Below are 16007 nucleotides of genomic sequence, written 5' to 3' on the forward strand. Positions count from 1 at the left end.
GTTACTGTCTGCTCACACCCTATCAGTGTATATGTTAAGTTAGCATTTTTTGCCCCAATGTGCTTCATTTTACACTTGCTTACATTGAACCACATTTGCCAGTTTAACACCCCAGTTTGGAGAGATCTCTTTGGAGCTCTTGACTGTCTCTTTTGTGTCATCAAAACATTTGATGTCATCAAAAAATTTGGCTGCTTCACTGCTAACCCCTAACTCCAGATAATTTATGAGCAGGTTAAAAGCATTGATCCTACTACATATCCTTGGGAGTGGGCACTGTGGCTGGATCTACACTTACCGCCTTTTTTCGCTTCCAATGAGGTTTCACTGCCCGCCTTTCACACTACACAGTATCCACTTCGAATTGGAACCAGAATTTCCCGCTTCTGTGCTCCCGCTTTCAATACCCTGACATCCCAGTATTTCCCCTTAATGTGCTCTGATTTTCCACCTTCGCTACCATATCCAGTCGTAGTCCCCTCCCCCGCCTGTCCATATACAGCAGTGTTTGTATTTCCCTCCTGTCCAATCACAGCTCTCAAAGGCCCCATGTCTTCTTCCGGCTACCGATCACATAGCTTCCTCAGCAGCCCCCATTTTCTCAGCAACAAGCAAAGGGCTGGATGTGCACGCGCTTGTCTGATTTTGGAAGCTAAGTAGGGTCGGTCGTGGTCAGTGCTTGGATGGCAGACCACCTGGGAATCAGGCTTCCTGCACTGAACAGGGGTTGTTGTTAGGGATGTACGAAAGTCACTTACCTTTTTACGAAATTGATTTGAGGTGGGGGGGAGGTGCTCCATCCCTCCCCCAAAAATTCTGGCCGGGGGGGAGGCGCTCTGGCCCTCCCCCCTTGAATCCTGGCTGGCCGGGTCCGCAAATGGCGGTGGCCGTAGCTGCCACCATTTGCGTTCCTGCAGTCAGCCGTGATAGGCTACATAAATGTTTACGTAGCCTATCACGGCTGATTTAAAAGAAAAAAAACACGTGTACACAAATGGCGGCGCCCATGGGCACCGCCATTTGCATTCATTATTTCGACATGTCTTAGTCTACGTAAACATTTACGTAGACTAAGATGATGAAAATAAGGGGAATGCGTAGCGTCAAAATAAGGAACGCAAATGGCGGCGCCCATGGGCGCCGCCATTTGTGTACGCGTGTTTTTTTTTCTTTTAAATCAGCCGTGATAGGCTACGTAAACATTTACGTAGCCTATCATGGTATTTTTAAAAAATCTAGCCGTGATAGGCTACGTAAATCTTTACGTAGCCTATCACGTTTTTTTGGGTTTTTTACTGGAAATGGCAGTGGCGGCAGCCAGTCGGAAGACCGGCCGCTGCAGCCGCCACCGCCACACTGCCGCCGCACCGCTGCCGCAGCCGCCACTGCCAGGAAGATTCGCCCAAGGTAGGGATGTCAGAGAATTTCTCCACGAATCTCCAGGGGGCCAAATGCCAACGCATTCGGCCCCCCGAAATTGGTGGAGAAACGGTCCGCCCCTCTGCCCCCCCCCAGGATGGGACTTACCTTCAGCGAATGTCCCTTGTGGCGGTGGCTCCCGGCAGCATCTCGGTGGCGTTTCGGCGGCGGCAGCTGGTCTTCCAACCGGCTGCCGCCGCCGTCATTTCCAAGTGAAAAAAAAACAACAAACAACAAACGTGATAGGCTACGTAAACTTTTACATAGCCTATCATGGTGTTTTTTGAAAATCTAGCCGTGATAGGCTACGTAAATCTTTACGTAGCCTATCACATTTTTTTTTTTTACTTCTTCCTGGCAGAAGAAGTAAGGAGAGGCGGGGCGCTCCCCCCCGGCCAGAATTTCAGTGGGGAGGGATGGGGCACCTCCCCCCCACCCAGAATTTCGGGGGGAGGGATGGAGCACCTCCCCCCCACCACGAAGCAAGCGTCGGGATCAGGTAAGTGACTTTCGTTCATCCCTAGCCCAAGGTAAGTCCCGTCCCGGGGGGGTAGGGGGGGCAGACTGTTTTGCCACCAATTTCGGTGGGCCGAATGTGCTGGCATTTGGCCTCCCCGAGATTCATGGTGAAATTCTCTGACATCCCTAGTATCCCTTCAAATGAGATTAAGTTTTACCCCCTCCTATCCCCCGCTCTGGATGTTTTTTTAAAAAAAATTCAAGCATTATCCTTGCAGAATCGGGGCTTCTCTGCGATGTTTTTTTTCTAATTCAGGCATGATCTTGGAAGAAAGTGGATGGAGAAAGAGCTAAAGCCAAGGAGTTTTGGACTGTGGAATGGGGTGGAATATTAGGACAAAGGGAGGGAAAGAAAGAAGAAAAATAGAAGATTATGCGAAGATTTACCTCTCCATAGCTGCTGACCTGTGAAGTGATGGGAAGCTCTGTTGAACTCCTTCCCTGGTAAAAGCGGGGAGACAGGAGGAAAAGGTGTGGGGCGTTGCTCTTCTGAGCAAAAAGATGGAAAGAGTCTTCTTTCCTTCTCTCCCTCTCTGTGTGATCTGTGAATCTGGGCTGCTGTTTTTTTATCTCTTTTCTCTCAGGATTTAGTCATGGATGCTGGAAAATGGATGATTAGGTGGCAGACATTAAGGGAAGAAAGAAGACAATGGGTTCCTCTTTCTTTCCTGATGTGAGGAAAGGTTGGTAATTGATAGGTGCATATCTCTGTCTATCAGAGGTCCAGGTGAGAAAGATAGCCAGGGGGATTTTAATTACTGTCTTAAACAAAGGTGACAAAAGAGACATGTATTCATGACCACTTACACAACATTGAGCTTTCAGGGTCTTACAGCTGTAAAAGACATTGAATTCTTTACTTTTCCTTCTACTTGACTTAAGCAAAAAGGTTAAAAATCAGTGTGAAATATTTAATGGTGGGGGCTTCTGTGGTTGTTGTCCTGAGGTAGGGATAGGGGAGAATTCTGCCACAGACCCCAATAAGGCCGGATTCCAAGAATCCAGCCCCACTGGGGACCGTGGCGGGACATAGCACTCACCTCCGCCTCCCCCCAGAAACCGTCTGGGTCGGATCTGCCTCTGCTTCGATCCTGCAGAGCCGGCCGCCTGCTCCACATCACTAATGAATATCCCTGTTCATGCGATAGGCTACGCAAATATTTGCATAGCCTATGACATCAAAAAACAGGGATGCAAATGGCATAGTGGATGCCATTTGCAGCTGTAAAGCTGATAGATTAACCTAAATGCAGCTGTAAGTGGCTGCATTTAGGCTAATCTACCAGCTTTACAGCCGCAAATGGCACCCACTACGCCATTTGCGTCCGGAGACTTACTTAGCACAGCGATACGGCACGGCAATGGCTGTGTTGTATCGACATGCTGTATCGACATTCACCAGCGATGCGAAGCTGGAGACTGGTTCCGCAGGATCAATGCAGGGTGGAGCCGGCCTGGACAGATTCCGAGGGGAGGGACGGATCGCCGCCCCCCGTGGGTGGATTCCCCCCCAGAATGACAGGTAGGGAATCTGCCCATCCCTATCCTGAGGCATGATCTGAAATTTGCAAGTGTTAACATTAAGGCATTCATAGCATAGTGTCTGGCCAGAAAGTTCTAGGCAAGAAGTCTGTGGCTCCACTTGGATTTGCAAGGCCTCAATAACCTATGGAACCTGCTTTTCTGCACTTCTTCAAGATGAAAAATCCATATTCCCCTTCCAGATACAGGTAGGGGTGTCAGAGAATTTCTTGCCAAAACTTCGGGGGGCCGAGTGCCAACGTATTCGGACCCCCGAAGTAGTTTCAGGGAGAAATTCTCCGCCCCCCCCGGGATGGGACTTACCTTTCCCGAATGTCGCTCCCGGTGGTGGGTCGCAGCGGCGGTTTGGCAGGGCTTCGACAGGGGCGGGGGTGGCAGCCAGTCTTTCGACAGGCTGCCGCCGCCGCCATTCCAAGAAAAGTAAAAAAAAAAAAAACGCCCCCGTGATAGGCTACGTGACGATTAACGTAGCCTATCACAGCTAGATTTGTAAAGTCAGCCGTGATAGGCTACGTAAATCGTCACGTAGCCTATCACGGGTGACTTTAAAAAAAAAAAAAGCATGTATGGCTAATGGCGGCCCCCATAGGGAGCCACCATTCGCGTTCCTTATTTGGTCACTGTAGTCTACGTAAAGATTACGTAGACTATGGCGAAAATAAGGGCAACGCTATTTGCGTTGCCCTTATTTTCACCGTAGTCTATGTAAATCTTTACGTAGACTACAGCGACCAAATAAGGAACGTGAATGGCGGCTCCCTATGGGGTCCGCCATTTGCGTACATGCTTTTTTTTTTTTTTAAGTCACCCATGATAGGCTACGTGATGATTAACGTAGCCTATCACGGCTGACTTTGCAGATCTAGCCGTGATAGGCTATGTTAATCGTCACGTAGCCTATCACGGGGCGTGTTTTTTTTTTTTTTTTTACTTTTCTGTTGAAGTTCGCGGCCGGGGAGACGGGGCGCTTCTCCCCGGCCTGAATTTCGGCCGGGGGTGAGGCGGGAAGACACCCCCCACTCACATGAACTTCAGGGGGAGAAGCGAAGCACCTCCCCCCCACCGTGAAAAAAGCTGCGGGACAAGGTATGTCCCTTTCGTACATCCCTAGATACAGGCCCTATCCGCCCACAACAACAGAATGGTGGTGTGTGGGGGGGTGCTTCATAACATGGGCATATGAGAGGGTAAGCCTTATTGCAACTCTGAGATCTAGCCAAAGAGTTATGAGACATGTTCATGAATGAATGCAACTTATATGATTGGGAGAGTAATAGGGAGTAACAAGGAGCCCTAAAGAGCCTTGAATTTGGCATGTACGAAACACTTACCTGGTTCTGCTGGGGCCATCTGCAGTGTGTGGGGAGGCGTTCCCCCCCCCCCCGGAATCCTCCCCGGCCGGCTCCACTTTGTGTTGACTCCAAGGAGCCGCTGGCCAGGGCCAGCCACAGCCAGAATTCTGACTTTTGCCAGGCTGCTGTGGCCGCAAATGGCGGCCAGCCGTGATAGGCTATGTAAGTAATTACATAGCCTATCACAAAAAAGGTAGCCATGCAAATGACAGCCGCTACGCCATTTGCGTGGCTGCTTTAGCGTGATAGGCTACATAAATACTTACATAGCCTATCACAGCAAAGAGCAGGGGTGCAAATGGCGTAGCGGCCACCATTTGCACCCCTGATCTTTACCGTGATAGGTGAATGTTGGCGATTTGATCTCTAGTTCCTCTGCCTCTTCGAAACCTAGCTTGTACTTCCGGTAGTTCTCGGTTCACATACTGCTGAAGCCTAGCTTGTAGGATTTTGAGCATCACCTTGCTGGCATGTGAAATGAGCGCAATTGTACAGTAGTTTGAACACTCTTTGGCATTGCCCTTCTTTGGAACTGGAATGTAAACTGACCTTTTCCAGTCTTGCGGCCACTGTTGAGTGTTCCAAATTTGTTGGCATATTGAGTGCAGCACTTTAACAGCATCATCTTTTAGGATTTTAAATAGCTCAGCTGGAATACTGTCATCTCCGCTAGCTTTGTTGTTAGTCATGCTTCCTAAGGCCCACTTGACTTCACTCTCGAGGATGTCCGTCTCAAGTTCAGTGACTGCACTCTCATGGCTATCAGGGACATTAAGATCTTTCCTGTATAGTTCTTCTGTGTATTCTTGCCACCTCTTCTTAATCTCATCTGCTTCTGTTAAGTCCCTGCCTTCTTTGTCCCTTATCATGCCTGTCTTTGCACAAAACGTTCCCTTGAGATCTCCGATTTTCTTGAAAAGATCTCTAGTCTTTCCCATTCTGTTGTTTTCCTCGATTTCTTTGCATTGTTCATTTAAGAAGGCCTTCTTGTCTCTCCTTGCTGTTCTCTGGAACTTTGCATTCAGTTGGATATATCTTCCCCTTTCTCCCTTGCTTTTCGCTTCCCTTCTTTCCTCAGCTACTTGTAAAGCCTCATCAGACAGCCACTTTGCTTTCTTGCATTTCTTTTTCTTTGGGATGGATTTCGTTGCTGCCTCCTGAACAATGTTACGGACCTCTGTCCATAGTTCCTCAGGCACTCTGTCTATCAGGTCTAATCCCTTAAATCTATTCCTCACCTCCCCTGTATATTCATAAGGGATATGATTTAGGTCATACCTGAATGGTTTAGTGGTTTTCCCTACGTTCTTCAATTTCAGCTGAAATTTTGCAAGAAGCAGCTCATGATCTGAGCCACAGTCAGCTCCAGGTCTTGTTTTTACTGACTGTATAGAGCTTCTCCATCTTTGGCTGCAAAGGACATAATCAATCTGATTTCGATATTGACCATCTGGTGACGTCCGTGTGTAGAGTCGCCTCTTGTGCTGTTGGAAAAGAGTGTTTGCTATGATCAGCGTGTTCTCTTGACAAAACTCTATGAGCCTTTGTCCTGCTTCATTTTGTACACCAAGGCCATGCTTGCCTGTTATCCCGGTGATTTCTTGACTTCCTGCTTTAGCATTCCAATCCCCTTTAGCATTCCAATCCAATCCTATGATGAAGAGGACATCTTTTTTTGGTGTTAGTTCTAGAAGGTGTTGTAGGTCTTCATAGAACCGATCAACCTCAGCTTCTTCGGCATCTGTGGTTGGGGCATAGACTTGAATTACTGTGATGTTGAATGGTTTGCCTTGGAGTCATACTGAAATCATTCTATCATTTTTAAGATTGTACCCCAGTACTGCTTTTCCCACCCTTTTGTTGACTATGAGTGCTACTCCATTTCTTCTAAGGGATTCTTCCCCACAGTAGTAGATATGATGGTCACCTGAATTAAATTCACCCATGCCTGTCCATTTTAGTTCGCTGATTCCCAAGATGTCGATGTTCAATCTTGCCATCTCATGTTTGACCACCTCCAGCTTACCTTGATTCATTGATCTGACATTCCAGGTTCCTAAACAATATTGTTCTTTACAGCATCGGATTTTCTTTTCACCACCAGACACAGCCACAGCTGAGTGTCCTTTCGGCTTTGGCCCAGCCACTTCACTCTTTCTGGCGCTACTTGGAAATACCCTCTGCTCTTCCCCAGTAGTATATTGGACACCTTCCGACCTGAGGGGCTCATCTTCCGGTGTCATCTCTTTTAGCCTTGTGATACATTCCATGGGGTTTTCTTGGCAAGAATACTGGAGTGGGTTGCCATTTCCTTCTCCAGTGGACCACATTTTGTCTGAACTCTCTGCCATGACCTGTCCGTCTTGGGTGGCCCTGCATGGCATAGCTTATGGCTTCACTGAGTTATGCAAGCCCTTTTGCCACAACAAGGCAGTGATCCATGAAGGGGGCAAATATTTATGTAGGCTAAAACGGCGAATCAAAAAGGGACGCAAATAGCACCTGCTACGCTATTTGCGTTCCCCTTTATTTTCGCCATCATAGTCTACGTAAATATTTACGTAGATTAAGAGGGCAAAAATAAGGAACGCAAATGGCGGCAGCCATAGCCGCCGCCATTTGCATACGCGGTTTTGTTTTGTTTTTTATCCAGAGCCCTCCGCAGCCAGAAATCTGGCTGCGGAAGGCTCTGGCCTGGCTGGGCCTGGCCAGCTGCTCCGCGGAGCCGCTGCGGAGCACAGTCGGCCGCAGAGGATTCCAGGGGGGAGGAACGGAGCACCTCCCCCCCCGGTGAGGATTCCGGGGGGAGGGACGGAACACCTCCCCCCCCACCATCAATATAATCCGCAAACAGGTAAGTGACTTTCATACATCCCTAGTCAAATCAGTCAATCTGAAAGGAAATCAACCCTGACTGTTCATTGGAAGGACAGATACTGAAGCTGAAGCTCAAATATTTTGGCCATCAAATGCGAAGAGAAAAGTCACTGCAAAAGGCCCTGATGCTGGGAAGGATTGAAGGCAAAAGGAGAAGGGGATGGCAGAGGATGAGATGGTGAGACAGCATCACCGATGCAATGAATATGAACTTGAGCACACTCTGGGAGAGAGCGGAGGACAGGAAGGCCTGGCATGCTATGGTACACGGGTTCACGAAGAGTCGGACATGAACGACTGAACAACATACTCATCCACAACATCAGCCATCTGTAATGTCATCATCAATGTCACATAAGTCACCACACCAATCAAATCAGACAGTGGTGTGGGACAATGCTGCTGAAGACAGTGAAGATAAAGATGGACCAATTACCGTCTTGGTTTCTTCGTACCAAGAAAAATAACATCAAATCAATTTTTTATTTATTTATTCTTCCTGTCCTAATGTCAAGGAATTTCAGACAAAAAGAAGACAGATGATCTTTTAATTGGCTATAGTATATAATTGAGAATTTGTTCCCATTTTCTTTAATTTTCTACAAACATAAACTTTGAACTGCCTCTGTAAAGTGTCTGTTTTCCCCATCTGTAAAATGGGGATGATTATACCCTGATTACCTTCTTTTACTGGAAATCAACAAAACTGAGGCCATTAGTTACACTATCACACATTACAGCTGTAAGCCTGCCACATTCGCTTTCTGTCTTGAAAAGTATTTCACTTTCACCATCATTGGGAAATAATGATATACCCCTATTATTGGTAGTACTACTGCTACAACAGCAGTATCATTAAATTGGGCACCTGGTACTTACCAATATAGTTGATATTGTAAAATCAGTTTCCCGTAGACATTTTTAATGGTCAGTTGTAATCCTGGACTGGGAGTTTTGATGTATCTATGAATGGGGGAAAGGTACAGAAGTGATTTTCTTTCCCCAGACTGGACTCCAGATCTTTCAGATATAGCTAGAAACAAACATTTATGCAGCACAAGCAGTTAAATAAACCCTCTGAATAGAACTACAACTATAATTTGAGCTACTTGACATGAATGACCTGCTTTGGCATTTAGTATCACTCAATTATTATTTTTAAAAAATATATATTAATAAAATCACTGGACTTTATAATGGCCTGGTTCCGAATAGGAACTTGGCATGCTTGAAAACCACATCAGTATACCAATCTACGCACCCCCACCCCCACCTGCCATCTGAAGAGTTCTTTGGCTCAGATTGCACATCAAACTGGAGAGTAACTCCTTTTATCCCCTCATTCACTTAACTGAATGAAGCTGAAGTGATGGTGATGAAAGGAGCAGGGAGAGAGTGCTGACCTGGAGGCTACTGGGGGCTTGGCAGGGAGAGGAATTCTTGTTATGTCTGATCTAGGGTTGGAGGAGAATTTCTCCCCGAAACTTCGGGGGGCCGAGTGCCAACGTGTTCCCAATTCTCCACACCCCCCCGCCCCCCACACACCCCCCCGGGACGGGACTTACCTTTGGTAATGTCCCTCCCGGCGGCGGGTCCCGGCAGCGGTTCGGCGGGTCTTCGTCAGGGGCGGGGGCGGCAGCCGATCTTTCGACTGGCTGCTGCCGCCGCCATTCCAATAAAACTAAAAAAAAAACACGCCCCCGTGATAGGCTACGTGACGATTAACGTAGCCTATCACGGCTAGATTTGCAAAGTCAGCCATGATAGGCTACGTAAATCGTCACGTAGCCTATCACGGGTGACTTTGAAAAAAAAAAAGCGCATACGGCTAATGGCGGCCCCCATAGGGAGCCGCCATTCACGTTCCTTATTTGGTCGCTGTAGTCTATGTAAAGATTACGTAGACTACGGCGAAAATAAGGGCAACGGTATTTGCGTTGCCCTTATTTTCGCTGTAGTCTACGTAAATCTTTACGTAGACTACAGCGACCAAATAAGGAACACGAATGGCAGCTCCCTATGGGGGCCACCATTTGCATACGTGCTTTTTTTTTTTTTTTAGGTCACCCGTGATAGGCTACGTGACGATTTACGTAGCCTATCACGGCTGATTTTGCAAATCTAGCCGTGATAGGCTACGTTAATCGTCACGTAGCCTATCACGGGGGTGTTGTTTTTTTTTTTAACTTTTTATTTCGCGGCCGGGCGAGGCGAGGCGCCTCCTCCCCGGCCTGAACTTCGGGGGGAGAGCAGCGAAGCGCCTTCCCCCCACCGCGAAAAGCTGCGAGAAAAGGTAAGTGGCTTTCGTGCACCCCTAGTCTGATCTGTGATCAGAAATAACAAGGGGATTCTCCTGCATGCCACCCCCCTTCCCAGTGGGAAGTGAGTAGCACACTAGGAAAGGGGAATCACTTTGTTATCTCCAAAAGAGAATTCCTCGCCCAACCTCCTAACCAAGTACCCGGTAGCCTCCTGGCCAGGCAGTGGAGCTTTGGGAGGGGAGGAGATATGGCTCATGGAGGGAGGCCAGGCCTCTGCAGGCCACATGGGGAAGCCCTGCAGGTCAGATTAGGCCTGCAGGCCTGAGGTTACCCATCCCTACTTTAATTAATGGGTGCAAGTGTACAAAAATACATACATGTGAAAAACGTGTACAAAAATACGTATGAATTTCTGGTTGGGGTGGGAGTGGGGTGGCTCATACAGAACCATGAAGGAATGAGCTTGGCAATGGAAAACCAAGAACCTCAAGGAATCGAGCTTGGCAGATTTGCCCATCCCTAGTGACATCTTTACCTAAAACTTACTCAGTGGAAAAATAAATTCTCACTAAATATTATACGACTTTTGGCTGATTAAACACTTGATAGAAATATTGGAAAATAGGATTATTATTTTTCTTCCACTGATGCATTGATTTACTGATAGCTTCTACTCAGGTTTCCTCTCTCTAATTATTAGAGAACTCTCATTTACAGCATTCACTTATACTTTTCTCCTTTCACTATTTATCTTGATACTTTACCATTTTGTATGCTGAATCCTCTCAAGACAGCAGAACAAAGGCTTATCTTTTGTTCATTATTATTTGTTGGCATAGTTCTTATTCCTTCTTCTGTCAAAACAGATTTCAAAAAGCAAACAATAAAAGCAATGAGACTGCCTTATATCCCTTTCATATTATGCTTTAGAAATTTGTTTTTTACTTTCACCAATCATCCCCAAGTTCACAAACAGATGTAAAGCTAAACAGAATGGAATATGCCACACAAATGGTGTTTATCATTTCAAGCAAAGTTTTCATCAGCATTTGTACAGAAGCACTAGTACTATATTCTCTGAATAGTCTCCGGCAATACAATAGGCATGGCGGAGAATTCCATCACAGATCTCGGTAAGGCCAAATGCCAGCTCATTCAGCCCCCCAAAATCTGTGGCGGAATGAAGCCCCCTCCCCACGAAATGGGCCCGGAAAGGAGCCTACCTTTGTCGGCCATTCCAGTGCTCTTGAATGGCAGCTGCGTCTGCAGCCGCCGTTCGCGTCTTTCGAATGGCCATGATAGGCTACATAAATACTTGCGTAGCCTATCACCACTAAAAAAGGGAACACAAATGGTGGTCGCCGTAGCCTCCGCCATTTGCGTTCCCTTTTTTTTTTTTTTTTTGCCGTGATAGGCTACGTAAATATTTACGTAGCCTATCATGGCTAAAGCGGGAATGCAAATGGCATAGGGGATGCCATTTGCGTCCCTGCTTTAGCTGTGATAGGCTACGTAAATATTTATGTAGGCTATCACGGACCAGTGTAGGGATGCAAATGGCGTCCCCTACACAGGATGCTATTTCTATCTGCACCAGCCCAGCAGCGACTGGAGGCCCCGCTGCGGGTTGGCCCAGCTGGTGGCTCCGCGGCCTGGCTGCGGAGTGGAGCCAGCCAGGCAGGATTCCAGGGGGGAGGACTGTATCACCTCCCCCCCGTCGAGGATTCCATGGGGAGGAACGGATTGCCTCCCCCCACCTGCGGAACCCGGCGGAGCCAGGTAAGCGGGGTTTCGTACACCCCTACATTACAAATATTGTTTGGATGTTGTTATTTGACATTCAGATTAGGGATGGACGAAAATCCCTTACCTGATCCCGAAGCTTGCTTCGCGGTGGGGGGAGGCGCTCCGTCCCTCCCCCCGAAATTCTGGCCAGGGGGGAGGCGCCCTGCCCCTCCCCCCAAATTCTGGCTGAGGGGGAGGCGCCCCACCCCTCCCCACCGAAATTCTGGCCGGGGGGGAGGCGCCCTATCCCTCCGGCCGCGAAACCTCCTTTCCTGCTGGGACGCAAATGGCGGCGGCCGTAGCCGCCGCCGTTTGCATCCCTGCAGTCAGCCATGATAGGCTACATAAATGTTTATGTAGCCTATCACGGCTGACTTAAAAAAAAAAAAAGCGCATACACAAATGGCGGCGCCCATGGGCACCGCCATTTGTGTACACGCTTTTTTTTTTCTTTCAAAGACAGCCGTGATAGGCTACGTAAACATTTACGTAGCCTATCACGGTGTTTTTTCAAAAAACTAGCCGTGATAGGCTATGTAAATCTTTACGTAGCCTATCACGTTTGTTTGTTTGTTTGTTTTACTTGGAAATGGCGGCGGCGGCAGCCGGTCAGGAGACTGGCCGCCGCAGCCGCCGCCGAACCGCCGCCAGAGCCGCCGCCACCAGGGACATTCAAGCAAGGTAAGTCCCATCCTGCGGGGGGACAGGGGGGCAGTCCGTTTCTCCACCAATTTCAGGGGGCCGAATGCGCTGGCATTTGACCTCCCCGAGATTCGTGGAGAAATTCTCTGACATCCCTAATTCAAATATTGTGTAATAGAGGTCAGTGTTTTACAGTAACCAGCCACTGATATACAGTCTCTATTAAAGGGGCACTAGAGTGCCCCCTTAGTTAAGTCAAGTAGGAAAACAAAAGCAAACAAAAACCCAAGTTCCACTAGTATAACCCTCAAAATTCTGTTGCTTTAAAAATGCCACTTGTTGAACTAAGAACATGACATTTGGCCTCCATGATCTACAGGATGAGCTCTATGCTTGGTTTTTAATTTGACACAATCTGATAAATACTGCCACAGGTACAGCAACATAAACAGTGCTGAACACTGACATATTTACCCATTTTACTCCAATTTTTAAAGAGGCAGGGAAGGGAAGGGAAGGGAAGGGAAGGGAAGGGAAGGGAAGGGAAGGGAAGGGAAGGGAAGGGAAGGGAAGGACTCACCTCCATTCAATTTAGGTGGGTGCCCTCTGAAGAGCTACCCCCACTTCCCCCCCCCGAGACCCACACGCAAGCCCCCATGAGCTTGACAAGCCTCCCACATTCACCTGGATCCTATCTGCAAGCACCCACCATTTTCCTGAGCTTGTATTTATGAAAAAAGGAGTTCTTTAAAAAAGTACATATTTAAATATGTGCACATTCGGGCTGGGAAAGGTTGATATACACAATATTAGAGGCATAAATGGGCCATTTATGCCTCTAATATTGAATAGATCAGCCTTTCCCAGCCCGAATTTGTGCATATTTAAATATGCACCTTTTTAAAGACCTCCTTTTTCATAAAAACAAGTTTGGGAAAATGGTGGGTGCTGGCAGATGGGTCCAGGTGAGTACGGGGGATGTCTGGGAGGGCATGAGCAGAGGTGAGTGAGGCCAGAGGCTCGGCAGGGGCAGTCTGAGGGCATGGGAAAGGGGGAGCCCAACGCCTGTGCCATCCCTAGTCATTGATCAAAGGGCACATCTGTTAAGTCATCAGCCTCAGCTTCCGATTTCCTAGCTTTGTAGAGCCTGAGAAAACATGGGATAGCTTTTACACTGGTCTTAATCTGGCAGCGTTTTTTATTAATCATTGAACTGAACAAAATCTAAGCTGATATGAAGAAAACCTGTTATCTATGCCGCAGTAATCTATGCTTTGGTTAGATTACTGCAATGCCTGCGGGGTTGCCTATGAACAGTGTTCAGTAGGGATGGGCAGATTACTTACCCCATTCGGGGTGGGGGCATCTGCTGGGGGGGGAGGTGATCCGTCCCTCCCCCCAGTATCCTCCCCAGCTGGCTCCGCTCTGAGGCAAGTCAGCGGTGCTGCCGGCCAGGCCCGCCTGCAGCCGGGCTTCCATCTGCTGCTGGGCTGTGGCCACAAATGGCATCCAGTGTAGCGGGCACCATTTGCATCCCTGCATTAGCCATGATAGGCTATGTATATATTTACGTAGCCTATCACAGCAAAGAGCAGGGATGCAAATGGCAGCTGCTATGCCATTTGTGTCCCTGCATTAGCCGTGATAGGCTACGTATATATTTACGTAGCCTATCACAGCAAAGAGTAGCAACACAAATGGCGTAGCGGACGCCATTTGCATCCCTGCTCTTTTCCGTGATAGGCTACATAAATACTTACGTAGCCTATCATGGCTAACGCAGGGAGGCAAATGGCGGCCTCAGACCAGGGCAGCCATTCACGGCCGCAGACCAGGGCAGAGGATGGACCGGACCAGCCGACGCCAGGTAGGGTCCGTCCCGGGAAAATTTTGCAGGGTGGTTGGGGGGAGTGCTCCATTCTGCCACAGACTCCGGGGGACTGGATTCTTTAGAATCCAGCCTCATTGGAGTCCGTTGTGGAATTCTCTAACATCTCTAGTGTTCAGAGACATCAGTTGTTTCAGAAATTAACAACCAGATTACTGAGATGTGTAAAAACAGTCACAGCCCAACCATTCTTTAAAATCTGCACTGTTAACCAGTTCATTTCCAGCCATCCTTCAAAAAGCTATTTCTGACTCTTCGGGTATGGGTACCAAATGAAGACCTGTTTGTTAAGGTCTTCTACTGAGTCCTTGCTCCAGGTGGGGACATAGGGTGGGGGGAGAGATCCAGGTTTAGGCACATGCAACTGTGCTGGTGGAAGTGGGCTTCCCCATCTCCTTCTCCCAGGGTTGTCCCTCCAGCCTCCTGAAAATGCTACACAGGCAGTCAGAGGACCTTGCTGAAAGGGGTCAGCTGCAGTGTGGGGGTGAGAGGGATCCAAATAAATCAGGCAGAAGCACCTTCCACAAGCCCTTCTATCAGTTGAAGGCAGATCCTGGATTCAACCCAAGGCATTTTCTGTAGTGGCATTCAGATGATGGAACAGTCTCCATCAGGTACCTATGCTGCTGTCTTTGCCAAATAAAACCTGTTACATTATGATTTGCCCAATGTTTTGTGGCTATATATATATATATATTTAAAATCCCTCCTGATACTTGACTTTTTCATTCATTTCTTACTTCTAGGTTAATTACCATATTAATCTTATTTTTTTTGTTTCTTTCTTATTCTTTTTCCCAACATGTATAATGATTTCCCCTTTCTGACTCCTTTCTCCTTTTGCCTCATGTATTTTTGATTGTGAGCTTTTGCAGAGGACTTTTTTCTTTTCTTTTTTAAATGTATGATATTAGGCACATGTATACATACATAATACAAGATAAAATGATTTCATTCACAATTTGTTTTCTGTTTGACCAGGCTGCTGTTTTTGCTTTGTTATATTGTAACAGTTTGGGTTTCTAACTTTCTAATTATTGTTGTAAACCATCTTGGAGACTAATATTGGTGGAAAGGCAGAGGATACATATTTTAAATAACTAAACATCTGACAGCTGGCATGCAGTAGTAGTCAGCATTAGACAATATCTCATAAATGATGTGTAACAGAATTTACTGCATTTTATACTAAGTGCATCCTTTCATTAACACTGCAATCCTAATTATGTCTACTCAGAGGTAGGTGTCATTAAGGTCAATGGGCCTTACTTCCAGGTAAGTGGTCAGCCAATCTAGCTATAGCTAGGGGTGTATGGAACTCACCTCCAAGTCCGCCAGGGGGGTCTGTGGGGGGGAGGCAATCCGTCCCTCCCCCCGGAATCTTCCCTGGCCAGCTCCACTCCGCTCTTTGCCATGATAGGCTACATAAGTCTTTACGTAGCCTATCACGGCAAAAGGCAGGGACGCACATGGCGTCCGCTACGCTGGACGCCATTTGCATCCAAAGACAGGCAGCAGTGGATGGGACAGGCGGCAGCAGATGGCAGCAGACAGATGGCAGCAGGTAGGACCTGGCCTGTGTGGATTCCCTCGGGTGGTGGAGGTGAGTCTTTTGTTCCGCAGTGGAATGAAAGACTCACCTCCGCTACCCGGGGGAATCCGTGCAGGCCGGATCTTACCTGCTGCCATCTGTCCACTGCCTAAAAATCCAGCCTCATTAGA

Source organism: Heloderma suspectum, chromosome 1 (genome assembly GCF_057233095.1).
Source record: "Heloderma suspectum isolate Gila_16-S chromosome 1, 16-S_ref, whole genome shotgun sequence".
Taxonomy (NCBI): Eukaryota; Metazoa; Chordata; class Lepidosauria; order Squamata; family Helodermatidae; genus Heloderma; species Heloderma suspectum.